We start from the raw sequence: 14,789 nt of genomic DNA, 5'->3' as shown, positions 1-14,789 counted from the left end.
TAGTACTTGTTAGATGCATATTCAACATTTATCAACATGTCTAACCCTCTCTTTTTATTTCGAAATCAAATTCAAGGCATAGCATAAATCAAGACATTTCATATCATGCTGTCAAGATGCAATTTTGAACAATTCCTAACATATGAAAGATGGGAAAAAAAAACAATGACAAGAGAGGGGTTCATTATAATTCATGCTCTCAATTGAATATTCATCCTTAAACACATTCATATATATATATATATATTTATATATATATATATATATATATATATAATTTTTCAATCAATTTGGGGGAAGGTCTAAAGACCAAAACAATACCGTCAAAACTTCTAAAAAAATGATTTTATTCATAAATCCAAAACCCATTTATAAAAACTTAATTTCTATGCCCATGAGATTTTATGAAAATCCCGCATACCTCAAATTAGAAGCTTTTGAATGAACTCTCGCTTTTGGGATGCTATACGTACGATTGAGGGGTGCCTCTTGCAGCCCTCGCAATGGGGATTCTGAATCTTGAAGAATTAAGAAAAACCCACGGTTGAATCTTGAGTTATCTGGGTTTTTAGTTTGAAACCTTAAAGAGTGTTCTTGGGTATTTTGGATGTATAGAATCATATTTTGGTGTGTTGGGAGTTTAATCCCGTGTTATAGCTGGATAATGGGTGGAAGATACCCATTTTACCCTTAAAAATGCGGAAACAGAATCTGAAAATTTGGAGCGTGCGATAGGGCGTGCGTTGCACGCTTATCGCATGTTGCTATTGTCTCAGTCACTAAAATGGCCATAACTTTTCACTTGGTTATTAGATTTAGGAGAAATTGGTATCGTTGGAAATCTTATTCTAAGACCTTTCATTTGATATATAATAGGCCCTCTAATTCACCATATAATAGTAGTTATGGTCAATGTAACTTGACCCAAGTTTAAACATCCACTAAAACTTATTCGGTAGAAATGTTTTCAGCTCGTTTTAGAGTTAGGGAATTTTTGTGAAGTCAATTCATGTTCAAAGGTATTATTACACTACAGGATTGATCACCATACATATATTAACAAGGAATCATCTAGTTCGGGTCTATATGCGTAAGGACGATGGTCTTAATTCTAGCCCAAAAGTACGGGGTTTACATTATCTCCCCCTTGGGATCATTCATCCCCGAATGATGGGTAGGGCCCTTTTGAAACTCTAAGAGTGTAGAATAATGAACACAACCTCACATTAAACATTTTTCCTCGACAAAATATATGAAGGCAATGAATAAGCTTATGATAACCCTTAGTGACATGTGAATGCACGAAACATGAGATAACAAAACTTGGCATCGCCATGATCTTGACATGTGTTTTGCGGCACATAATCAAAGCATTGCAAGATATCAATTTTTTTTCCTAGGAATCCCCGGCCTGATTAATATTGATACAACTCATGAGATAAGATTTTCGATGGACATATGAATATTAGCATTCTCCATCTTACGAGATACAATGGAAAGATTTAGCTTGGGGACACTATTTGTCTACGCCCCAAACAATAAAATAGATTTCTTATCATTCATGACTTACAATTTTCCCCATACACATCTATCCACACGAATTGGATTCCCACTGTAATATACTTCTTTATTAAAGCCTCACTCGGAAGAAAAAGGTGCTAACTTAAACTACAAGACCCTGTACTGTACATCATATCCAAGGATCATCTCACATCATCACTATAATCTAACAACTCAAGTTTTAATTCATAGAATACCATGCACATGGCACCTTGGTTTATTTCTTAACCCAAGACAAAATTTAAGCCTATCATTACTACACCCGCTACATGGATCTCTCCTCACTAAGATCAACAATTTCAATCACTCTAACAAATAGTTTTACCATATTTTTTTCTTCTTAGCTATTTCACACGACAAAAGCTCATCTGCTTCCTTTCCCTTTCACCTATAACCTCAGTTCAAGAATCACATCAAATTTCTCAACTTCAAGAACATCTACTCTCATACCTAACACACTACTACGCTTCCGCAAACACCATTATACGAACATATGTAGGGTCATTAAGGGATTCGAGCATACACATCATGACTAGAAGTAACATTGCCAGACCATCACTCATACATATAGCGCTACTCGAGGATGGACATAAAGTAAAGATATGATAAAGTATACACGGAGTGCTCCCGATATCAAGAGCCTGGATCATAAGTAATGGGTCATTCGACACTAACACAACACATTGTGGCATCCTTAGGATAGACCAAAATGAGAAATATGAATGCACATATCATGAGCTATGTGGCATAAAGGTGAAATTTACGTCACTAATAACTAAGGTAAGGATTTCACATAAAGTAATTGGTCCTCATTCAAGAACTGAATTTTTTTATTCCATCATAAAATGATTCCACATCATATAGAAATATATTTTTCTTATGGTCAAGCATTTTGTGAGACATCAGTTTAGATCATGAGAAACACAACATATGGCTTGGATACTTGGAGTATTAGGTCACTGAGGGACATTACTGCTTCTTGTTTGGACATCAGAATATGACATGACTTACATAGAGAACTCAGACCTTAGACATCGACAAGACTTGAATACCTGTGACCTTGGTAGAATGAACTCTTAAACTGACGTAGGAGGAACATGCTTTAATAGGAGTAGGTTCATCATGACTCTTCCCTAACTTGCCAAAATGAGAAAATTCGAAAACTACCTTAACTCACCATCTCCCTCTTAGATCAAAGTCACAATCCCAGACTTGAGATCATAACTGCCTATCAATCTATAACCACAATTCTCTATACAATAGGAGATATTCGTATACACACGAATATAAACTTCCCTTAATAATTTAACATAAACACACTAAATTTCTTATCAAACATCTCCCTTCGGGGATACTTATCATAACTTCCTCTAACCCTAAAATAATCCACTCATGACTAACATCATTATAGGCATGGATATCTACGCCTCTAAACACTTAAGAATTAGGATTTCTATTCTTGGAAGGGAAGGATAATTTAAATTTGGAAAGAATGTTAATTGGGGGCTAAAGTGTTGTTTTGCTACTCAAATTCGGTGTTCAGGCAGAATTAATGTGGATTGAATTGACCTAAATTCCGTTAATGAGATGGATTTTAAATGTTGAAATTCCTAGGTACGTGCAGTAGAGCATGCGTCACATGCTTTATCCCACCGGACTGGAGCATGCGTTGCATGCTGCATCACACAGCACTAGACCATGCGACGCATGCCTATCGCATGATGCCACTGTTTTGGCATCCAAAAATGCCCTATACGACGCCCAAAAATTCAAAAACTCACCCAAGACATACCCTTGACTTCCCCGATCATGAATCAATGAGAAAATCTAAAATCGGAGGTTGGGAAGGTCAAAAATAAAATCATCAAAGATTGGGAGCTCAATATGTAACTAAGTCCTTTTGTTTAACACTTACAAAAAGGGAATCATTCAAGTTGTCAGCCCTCTAAGCTCGTTACCAAGTATAATCAAATTGAGAAAAGTACAGGGCGTTATAACTACTTAATGCATACTCCAAAAGCATTGCTTTCCCCGAATGCTACTCTTAAATTTTGCTATTCTCAATCATCACCTACCTAAAACTCGCATTCTCATTAGCATACATACACATCCTCCCTTCCTGTCACATAAAATTCCACTCTACAAACTTAACCTTCTAACATTAGACCGTTAATCACATAACTTATATAATAAAAATCTCACCTAACGCCATACTACCAGGGGGCAACTAATTCTAATATACTAATGTCTTTATCCACTTAATGACGCACCCACAATTCATTATTTTAACACTAGTCCTCATATACTCTTATACCTCATAACTACCACTTAAACCTTTCAACCATTATCAACCTATGTTCTTTCACAAATCATTTCAAGCCTACTAATTCGTTCCCGTAAAAAATACATCATTTATCATAAGAAAATATTCTTACCACCACATTCTACATCTACAGTTCAAGACTCTAGTCTAGCATCAAAGTAGGATATTCTACCCAAATACCTCAAAAGAATCTACTACATACTTTTCTCACAAGTAGTACTAGTTTACGACAACCAATTAAAAGAAGGTCAAGGGGTAAAGTCACATAATAGACATGATCAATCTCAATCTTATAATATAACCCCATACAATCTTATCTACTTATACGACTTTCTCATCCCACACTTACTTACTACTGCGGGCATTTAGACTACCTTCAAATTCCTCATTCGACAATGAGTCTATACTTACAACTTAATGGATACTCTAGCCATTTTTATTCACAGCCTATAAAGGGTTTTTATAACCACCTTAAATATCCACTCTAGGCTCTTTCCCTATTTTGGAAAGAACAACAAATAACAATCTGAGTCAAAACACTTCCTCCACGAAGTACCATACAATCCATAAATGGTACTACCACATTAGTCTACCACCACAAAATGATAAATCATTCTCAATCAACGGTTATTTAGCTATAAATATTTAGTTACACAAAAGTCACCATCACTCTGACCTCTAACCTTGTGACTTAATATCACTAACTTCTTGGTCTAATTTCACGACCAATAGGTCATGGCACCGATAATCTAAGTTATACTAGGACTCTAGTGGAAATACAGTTCCAACAAACACAAGAATAATAAGATGAACAACAAGTTGCTAGTGAATCAAAATAGGCCTCACGAGGCCTGACTAGACTTTGATTTTTGTATTTTGAAGTTGAAAATAAAACTAATAACAAAGCAACTATGCTAGTGAATCAAAAGAGGCCCACACGGCTTCACTAGACTTTTTTTTTCAATAACACAATGATATCAAGATTACATGAGATATAAAATTGACACACAATATTCAATGACCCAAGAATACACATCTTACTCTTGTCTTAACTGAATGCCTCTTAAGAACAAGGACACAATTTTAAACTCGAGGGACTTATGACACATTAGGGATCTCCTTTCTAGCCCTTTATGTGAGTATGAAGGAGGAATATTCTCACTATATAACACAAACTACAACATGAATAAAAAGAGACATTCCTAAACGTCTTGTAGCCTCCTGCTTATAAGTGTGGTGTGCTACACATACATCAATAAGACTCTACACGATGCAATTTTGTAGACACCCTAGGACCATGAACCATGCTCTAATAACAAGTTTCTCACCACCCAAACCAAGGCCCTGGCCATGACGGACATCCCAAACCATGAAGGCCCGAGAGCCCTTCTAACTTGTAATCATATACACTATTAATATATAAATAGGAAATGCAGAAATAAAATCTGCTACAGAAATTGGTAATATTCTCAATTTAGTTTAACAATGAGGAATAAAATCCAATATCAAATCAACACCGTTTGCAAAATCTCTTCTACATGATAAAATTACAACTATCTGAAAACTGGGACAAGGCCCCCAGTAGACCAAAACCATAATAAATAATAACTATTTGAAAGAAACTAGGCCTTCTGAAGTGTAGAAGGCTCACCAACTAGTACTTTTCACTCCTGTTTGATGAAATCAACTACTTATCAGGACCACTAGACTGTGCCTCGAAACCTGGAGGGAACGGGGTCAATACAGATGTACTAGTACGCAAAGTAATCAAAAATAAAGATTTTATATATATATATATATACATATATATATATAAAATATTTGGAGAGCAATTTATCAAAATATCAAGCAGGAAGTAGTTCTAAAAGACATGGGCACTTTCTGAAATTCATAAATCATTCTTGTCAATGCAATGTCTGATCTTTCTATTGCTTCTGAGTTAAGTGGTACCCCCCTACAATTCAAATACTCCACAAGCGGTATGGAATCAACCATTGACTCGGCGAGGAAGTCCCTAACCCGAGTATGCCGCAAGGGTTGGAGTTTCTGATACTGATACGTCACAAGGCACTAGGCCAGCGTATTATAATAAACACAGATTGCCAAATCACGGTTTTGGGAATTGAGTTGTCTGAACTCACATCTTCTTCGGGGAACCAACTAATTTCTCTTTATGCCCAATTTTATCCTGTTTTGAATCATGCATTAATCTAGTTTCAACACCTGAAAATTTTGATTTCAAACATGCATTCTATTCTAATCTTAAATACCATGGCATAATCTGAATTGGTGTTGTCACACCAAGACTTGCAAGTCATATTTCAGAGCCATAATATATCATGCATAATTCTTTCATTAAAACATAGTTCAAACCACCCAAACGTTCAAACAATATAAAAGATTTCATGTTCCGAAAACATAAGTCCAAACTATGCTAAGATTATTCAAACATATGGTGGTCATGTGTTCTTTTGGCAAACCATGCTACTCTTTCTTTTATGCATATTCAACATTTATCAACATGCATAACCCTTTCTTTTTATTTCGAAATTATATTCAATTCATAGAATAAATCAAGACATTTCATATCATGCTTTAAAGATGCAATTAAAACAATTCATATATATGAAAGATGTAAAAAAATCATAGCAAGAGAGGGGTTCATTATAATTCATTCTCTCAATTGAATATTCATCCCTAAGCACATTCATACATACACACGTATATATATATATACATATATAATTTTTCAGTCAATTTAGGGGAATGTCTAAAGACCAAAACAATACCGTCAAAACTTCTAAAAACATGATTATATTCATAAATCCAAAACCCTTTTCTTAAAACATGATTTATATGCCCATGAGATTTTAGGAAAACCCTGCGTAACTTAAAATAGAAGCTTTTGAATGAACTATTGCTTTTGACATGCTATACGTACGATTGATGGATGCCTCTTTTAGCCCTCGCAAAGGGGATTCCAAATCTTAAAGAATTAAGGAAAACCCACGGTTGAATCTTGAGTTATTTGGGTTTTTAGTTCGAACCCCAAGAGAGTGTTCTTGGGTATTCTAGGTGAATAGAATCATATTTTGGTGTTTTGGGAGTTTAATCCTGTGTTTTAGCTGGATAAGAGGTTGAAGATACCCATTTTTCCCTTAAAAACGCGGAAACAGTATCTTAAAATTAGAAGTGTGCAATTTCACTCCACGACATTACTACCATACTTTATAATCTACCACAAACCGTCTAACATGCAGTATATTTTACAACTACTAGAGAAAAGGCAATAAATGGGGCTTAAGTTGCATAATAATGATAATCGATCTTAACCGTATAATATAACCCATTACAATTTTATAAGCATATTCTACTTTCTCACATAATATATACTTGCCTATACATATATCCCAACTACCTTCAAGACCCTATCAACACTTGTGAGTCTCTACTTATAACTTATTGGCTAATCTACCCCTTTTCATTCATAACCTATAAATGATTTCTACAACTACCATAAATCTACATTCTAAGCTTCTTCCCTATTTAAATAACTAATAATCTTAGCTAATCACTCCATCCACGGTCTATTAACCTTATTACAATATTAGCCAATCAGTATGAAAGGGCACACCATCCTCTACTTAAAGGTAACAAAACTACATCTACCTACTTCACTCAAGAGTTACCCTCACTTCTAACTTCTAAACTTATGGCTTCACAGTACTAACTTTGGAACCATCTTACTGCTCATAGGTTATGACACCTCATCACATACTACTACTCGAGTGGAAATACTATTCCAACATTCTAACACACATCATTACCCATAAGCATGACATCAGGAACATGGATTTTAAAAGGGACTGAATGCACTTCATACCTCAGGCTCAAATTCATGATGGATATAGATAGGGGTACAACCTTAAATCAAGACACTTAAAAGAACTAACGGACTCCCCTCAAGTTGTTGTGAAATTTTATAACCTTATATGAATAAATTAGAAACGACCACATCATTTAGACTATAAGCCTTTGCACTTGAATCTCCTCGAAGATGAGACATAGAAAATAAAATCAAAGTAAAGAAGAAGTTTTGATAAATTCCATATGGACATCATAATGGCACGATCTAGAGTATGAAAGAATAGGAAACATCTCTTGAATGCCTCGTTGCTTCATCCTTATAAGTGTGGCATGCTATACACCCATAGAAAGGACTCTACTCGATATGTCTTCGCAGACACCCTAGGATTATGTACCATGCTTTGATACCAATCTTTCCACGACCCGATCTGAGGCCCTGGTAGAGACGAGCATCCCGAACCATGAAGTGCAGAGACACCCCATAACATACCATCATAAGTATAATTAATACAAAAATCAAAGTACAAAAGAATAATGAAACTAAGAAAATATGAAAATACAATTACGTCAACAATGTTATGATAATATAATAATCAAAACTTATCCATGAAGTCTTTACTAAATACTAATTGTCTAGGCTGGAACAAAGTCCCCGGCTAGACCATAAATTTAAAGTCTAAACATATGAGTAAATGATTTTCAAAAAGGAATGACTCAACAATTCTCTCATACCCAAATGTTCAACTGGTGTGATGAACCATGGGAATATACCGCAGAACTTGAAATATGGGTGGTCAATACATGGAGTGTATTGGTATGTAGAACTAGAGAGAAAACAACATATATTTTATATAAAATTAATCGAGAGCTTTGTGAATACATTTTATCATAATGTATATACAAAAACATACGGGCATAATGTAAAAAGATTCAATTCATGCTTGTAAAATATTGACTCAACTCTTTGCTTTAGTTCTGAGCTAGATGGTACACCCTACAATTCTTAACACGTACGGGCTATATGGATTTTCCCTTGACTTGGTAGTCAATCCCCCAGTCAGTGTTTACCGTAAGGATTTGAGTTTCATAAGCTGGTATACCCCATATGACTATACAGTAGAAATCCCCCCATGTGAGATGTACTAATTATCCCCACATGTAGGATGGCATATCATAAATCCTGCATCAGCAAACCATGATTTTGGAAAATGAGTTATCTGAACTCGTTCCTTCTTCAGGTAACTATCTAACTCTCTTCTAAGCCTTTTTTTAACCTTCTTAAGATCATATTTCATGCTTATTAAAAAGTTTATTTCATATTCTGTTAAGGGCCTATCATGACAGGGTATTGTCATTCCCATACTTTCAAGAAATATCACACAAAATAAAATCCATAGCCCTTCTCATTCAAAAGCATGTTAATGACCACCAATAGATTTAAACATCATACGAGAGTTCTCATTTCAAAAGCAAATGTAAACTTATGCAAAACACTTTATTTTCAAGTGTTTAACATATGGTAGCCAATTTAATCATTTATTGCATGCAATTTCTTCATTAGGACATAAGAGAATTTAGAATAAGAATAGCCTCTTTGAAAACATGTAAAATAACAAAGCATATTCATAAAAAGGAATTTATAACTCAGGAAATATAATCATTCATAAAGCATCCCCAACATTAATTATACTTAAATCTCATGATCTAAAGAGGACTTATAATTCATGCTCTCAAATCCATTTTAAAGTTCATAATACATTAATACAATAAATTTCATCAAGGTAGGGGGAAATTTCACAAATCGTACTCATAAATCACTTTTTAAAACACATACCATATATGCACATGATTGTAATTCAAACTTATGGAAACCCCCCTATAAATTTCATAATTTCATCAAAAATAGGTTTATAATGCATGCTATTCAAACGATTTAAAAAACTCATTATGTAAATATAATTATATATCTTCAAAACTCGTGAAAATGATAAGCTTATTCCCACGGAGTTAGGATAGTTCCACATACCCTTAAATCAAAGAGAACATAGAGAAATTTTAACCTTGGAGATTAAAATCTTCAAACCCTATGTGGTTTATCCTTTTTTTCTAATGGAGGTAGATTTAGGGATTTTGTAAGTGATAAGACGTGTTTAAAGACCTAAATTTCATTCATAAGGTAATAGGGATGGTTATAGGGAGAGAAAATACCATTGTTCCATTAAAATATATCAAAAAGGTGCAACTTTTAATGCTGGGCTTTGGATTTACAATGGTAGGACAAAGCAAACCCCAAGGTTTGTGGCACCAGGCCAAAGCAATCCTCAAGGATTGCGGCGCAAGGCCAAAGAAAATGCATTCTAGTGGCATTTTGCAAAATTTTTGCGGCGTGGGGCATTTACGGACCATCCCCTTTGCAATGCCAAGCTTTTTCAACAGCCTAAACTCACCCCCATCACTCACCATCCCAACTAGACATGGTTTACCATCAATATAGGGGTCCTAAAGTTCATTTTTATGCATTATTCAAGCAATTAAAGTATGGGGTGTTACAGTTACATCCCCTGAATCCAAGTTGTTCTCTTTCCCTATTCCTTTTGAACTTGAAATCAAATGGATACCCAATGATTTTGTAACACTGATCTTTAGTATGGCCTTTGAGATAGAAAACATCATATTCATTCGTAAAATTTTCTACAACAGAAGTTGTGCCTCATGAGTCCCTCTCCTGTTGAAAATATGTCTCAAAAATAAAGTAGGAATATATAATTTTAGTAGGTTTTAATTATTAGAGACCTATGGGACATAGGAATTAATTTTCCCTTTATTATTTGAATAGAAATTAGTTATCCTTATTCGTACTTAGAAATTTTAGCTATAAATTTATGTTTTGCGTTATTAATAAAACAATTCCCTTTGACAATACTATTGGTGTATTTTATTTTTGTTCAAGTCTTTCTCTGTTATTTCTCTAATTTTAATGATAAAATCCAACAATTGGTATCAAAGCCAATTTCTTGAGGGATCTGTTAGAGAGATGAATTCTGAAAACAACTTTTCTCAAATAGCTCCTCTTGTCTTTGAAGGTGAGAATTACAAACTTTGTGCAGTAAGAATGAAGACTTATCTTGAGGATTTAGATCTTTGGGTGGTCGTGGAGTAAGATAACGATGATCTTTTGCTGCCCGATAATCCCACAGTGGCCCATATCAAATGTCAAAAGGAAAAGAAAATCAAAACAACAAAAGCAAAAACAACTTTGTTTGCTAGTGTGTATACAAAGCTAAGCGTGTATCAAGAGATTCAAGCTAACACAAGAAGAAACAATAAGAACAACAAAGTTCTAGTGAATCGAAAGATGCCACACACGACTTCACTGGGCGTCAAAACTTGTTTTGACTAAAAAAATGAGTTTACAACAAGAAACACAAATGACAATTTTGCTAGTGAATCGAAAGTGACCCAAATGGCTTCACTAGACTTTTAGATTCAACAACATAATGTTATCAAGATTACAAAAGGTATAGAAACTTGACATACAGTATTCAATAATCTAAGAACTCTAACAATGATAAAGGACCCGATGACCAAAAAAATTCAACACCAAATTCTTACATGGACCAAGAGGAAATCAAGAATCCCAAGATCCTTGTTTCTAGCAAAGATACAACACTAGTATCACTCTACTAGTGAGCTTTCGATCACTCTACTAGTGAGCTTTTGGTTTTGGCCTCTCCAAAATGATAAAGAGAAGTCACCAATATTACAAGTATTTTTTTCTTGAATAATAGGAATGAACTAACTAAAAGACTAGCCCTAACAAATAGCTTATATAGTCAATTACAAAAGGAGGGAAAAAGACCAAAATACCCTGGCATTAAGTTGTAGGTTTGGGGTGTTTGGTTAGGCCTCTTCATATTTTAACAAGTATAGGCCCTTAGATGGGCTCACAAGGGCCTCATAGATGGCCAAGCATGTGAACAAGGCTTGGAGTCATTGCAACTCATGCGCTTGGTTTCGTGTGAAAGGGCTCGAGCTAGGAATTCCCATATCATCCTCTCTATCTTCAAGGGAATTTGTCTTTAAATTTGGATCATTGCCATCCTCCACCATTTCCACTTGAGAGAGGTCAAACACATTTAAAGTATTCTGCACTTGATATTCTGGTGGTAGATCAATCTTGTAGGCATTCTCGTTTATCTTTTCTAATACTTGGAAAGGGACATCAGACCGTGAAATCAACTTAGCATTCCTTTTAGACGAGAATCTATCCACATCCAATCTCCTGGTTCAAGAATGAGCTTTCTTCTTTCTTTGTTGGTTTTCCTTGCAACTTCTCCATTTCTCTTCTCCAACTGCAACCTCACCTTCTGATGTAGCTTCTTCATGGCCTTGGCCCATTTGCTTCCATCTAAGATTATCACAAGATCAATTGGAAAATGGGTTAAATCCTAATGAGTAAGAGGGTTGATGTTGTATACACACTGAAAGGGTTTTATCCCCGTGATTGAGTATGTAACACAATTATAATAAATCTTAATGAATGATAAATGCTCCTCCCAAGAAGTCATTTTCCCCTTAACGATGGACTGTAGCATAGATTCTAAGGTCTTATTTACTACTTTCGTTTGGCCATAAGTTTGTGGGTGGCATATAGTCAAAAACAACAATTTAGTACCGATCCTAACCCACATGGACTTCAAAAAGTGTCTTAGGAATTTAGAATTCCTATCACTAAGTATGGTCGTCAGAACACCAAGAATTTTTACAACATTATCAACAAACAAAGATGCTACACTAGGTGCATCGTCATATTTAGAACAATGAATAAAGTGAGCCATCATGGAGAATCGATCCACCATGAAAAAACTACTACCCCGCCCCCTTCTAGTTCTCGACAATCCCAACATAAAGTACATTGATATTTTAAGACTAGGACGCAAAGGGGTGAACAATAGGGTTTACAACCCATGGGGTTGGAGCCGTGACATGGCTCCTTTGCACTCAATACATTTCTCGCAAATACAGGCCAAACCCTTGTGCATTCTAGGCCAATAAAATTGTTCTTCCAAAATTCCGAGGGTCTTATTGACTCCAAAATGGCCCATTAAACCACCATTGTGTCCTACCTTGTAACACCCTAATTTTCTGAACTGGAATACTACATGGTGCTTATGACCTCGACGGACCACAAGCTAACCCATGAGTGATATATGTACCTATACACTACAATATATAACGTAATAATGCAGAAAACATAAAAAATAGGCTATAAGGTGCACTGAATAAAATATCGAACAAATAGTAACCTCTATATGGGGTAACAATTACCCAAAACAACTAAACTCTGAAATGAATTTGAACTAAATTTGAAAGCCTCTAAGTACTATCTAAATAAGGAGTTGAAGGAATATGCCTCCAACTAACTTTGTAAACTCAAAGCTAAATAAAATATTAAATGAATCAAATCATAGCGTCCTCGAATGGATGAGGACTCACTCTAACTCTATGACTAGAACACTACTGCTGATCTGGAATTCAGGTCTCTTAACCTATGGTGTAACATGAAAGAAAGAACCATAGCGCAAATACGTCAGTAAAATTAAAGGTACAGAGTATATGAGGTAGGCAAAATACAAATAGGTTTACATACATGAACAATGCTAACTGACTGAATGATAGGAACGTAAGAGTGCAAACATACATACATAGTAATTGTGATCATTATTACGTGATATCTTGATCTGTATAGTAATATATTGTTTATTGATAATTGATATGACTGAAACTGTAATTCTGATAACATGGGTGACTACGTTAATAGTCCCGAATCTGATGGAACTATATAAGTTCTGTGCTATAACTAAATTTGACTTTATCTGAAATTCCGTGTATACTGATATCTGAAGAACTATCTAAGTTCTTTTAATGAGATAGAGTCTGAAACTATGAGGTGTAGTTGTATAACTGACATGCCCTAGGTATGCTATAATAGTTGGGCTGGGTCCCAATCTCTGCCTTGATTGGGAGGGTGTCAATACCGCTCCACTGGTAACCACAGACTGTGGGTAACCCTCATATTATAGTGTTCCTAAAAGAGAGTGGTGGGGCCCTCATTTGACAGTGCTATACCACCTCATCAACCCTCATCTGATAGTGTTGATATCTCAACCTATGCTGGCTACATAGTTCTTGAACACAAGGATGACTGATAAAAATAACGCTCTTATCTGGCAGTATGTTCCCATCCTTGGGTTCACTCGGTGCTAACTTCTACTCCTATCTGAAGAGACTGAACATGATTTAACTAGCTGTATGTGAACTGAGCTTACTGAATTCCATTGACTATTGAAATACTACTGATATCTGATAATTGACTAAGATAATGAGGTTTTCCTGAGTTACATGACTGACTGATTTCTACTTAATTATGACTTTATTTCAGGTTTTACAAAACATGAGATGGCTCTAGGAACACAACACTATTTCTTGGGTACAAGTACCTCCAGGACTCGATGGAAGGAAACTGACACAACGTGACTTACTTGAATACATGACCAACATCAACAATCTGTAATATCATAGCTTGGGGAATTTCATGAAGTACATGTTATCATGCATTTTGTACATAATTAGGATTTTCAAATAAGCATAGCATACTATCATAAGACTAGTTCATGAACAATCCAAGAACATTTGCAAGACACAATATCAACATGAAAGTCATTGGAACATAGGGGCATATCATGAATCCTTCACTTAGTCATAATTTAGCTAGATTGCATAATTGCTAGTTTCTTAGGCATTTTATCAAACCTGTTGTATGCACACTTTAAGACATAGTTGTGTTTCATAAATTTGCACTACATTAAACCACCCAATTCATGGGTTCCAGCTGACATGATCATAACCTTCATGAAATACAATCTAAACACTATTCTATAGCACAAATAGCAAACACCAACATGTGTATGATCATATCACGACAAACAAACATAATTTAGTATTTAAAGATTGATTCTTGAACTCCACAGACGAAAGG

At 35.1% G+C, this 14,789-nt stretch overlaps 1 long non-coding RNA gene across 2 annotated transcripts in view; it reads left to right on the top strand.

Moving 5' to 3' along the window:
• Positions 1-14,452, top strand: part of LOC107841688 — a 41,161-nt gene extending 26,709 nt beyond the window's left edge. For both annotated transcript variants that reach the window (XR_007050107.1, XR_007050108.1), the window contains one exon: positions 14,193-14,452. This is a non-coding gene — a long non-coding RNA (uncharacterized LOC107841688). The remainder of the gene's footprint in view (positions 1-14,192) is intronic.
• The last annotated feature ends 337 nt before the right edge of the window (positions 14,453-14,789 follow it).

The sequence above is a fragment of the Capsicum annuum genome, unplaced genomic scaffold, assembly GCF_002878395.1.
Source record: "Capsicum annuum cultivar UCD-10X-F1 unplaced genomic scaffold, UCD10Xv1.1 ctg4452, whole genome shotgun sequence".
Lineage (NCBI taxonomy): Eukaryota > Viridiplantae > Streptophyta > Magnoliopsida > Solanales > Solanaceae > Capsicum > Capsicum annuum.
The sequence above is the reverse complement of the archived record's forward strand: the minus strand, read 5'-3'. Positions and strand labels throughout refer to the sequence as shown.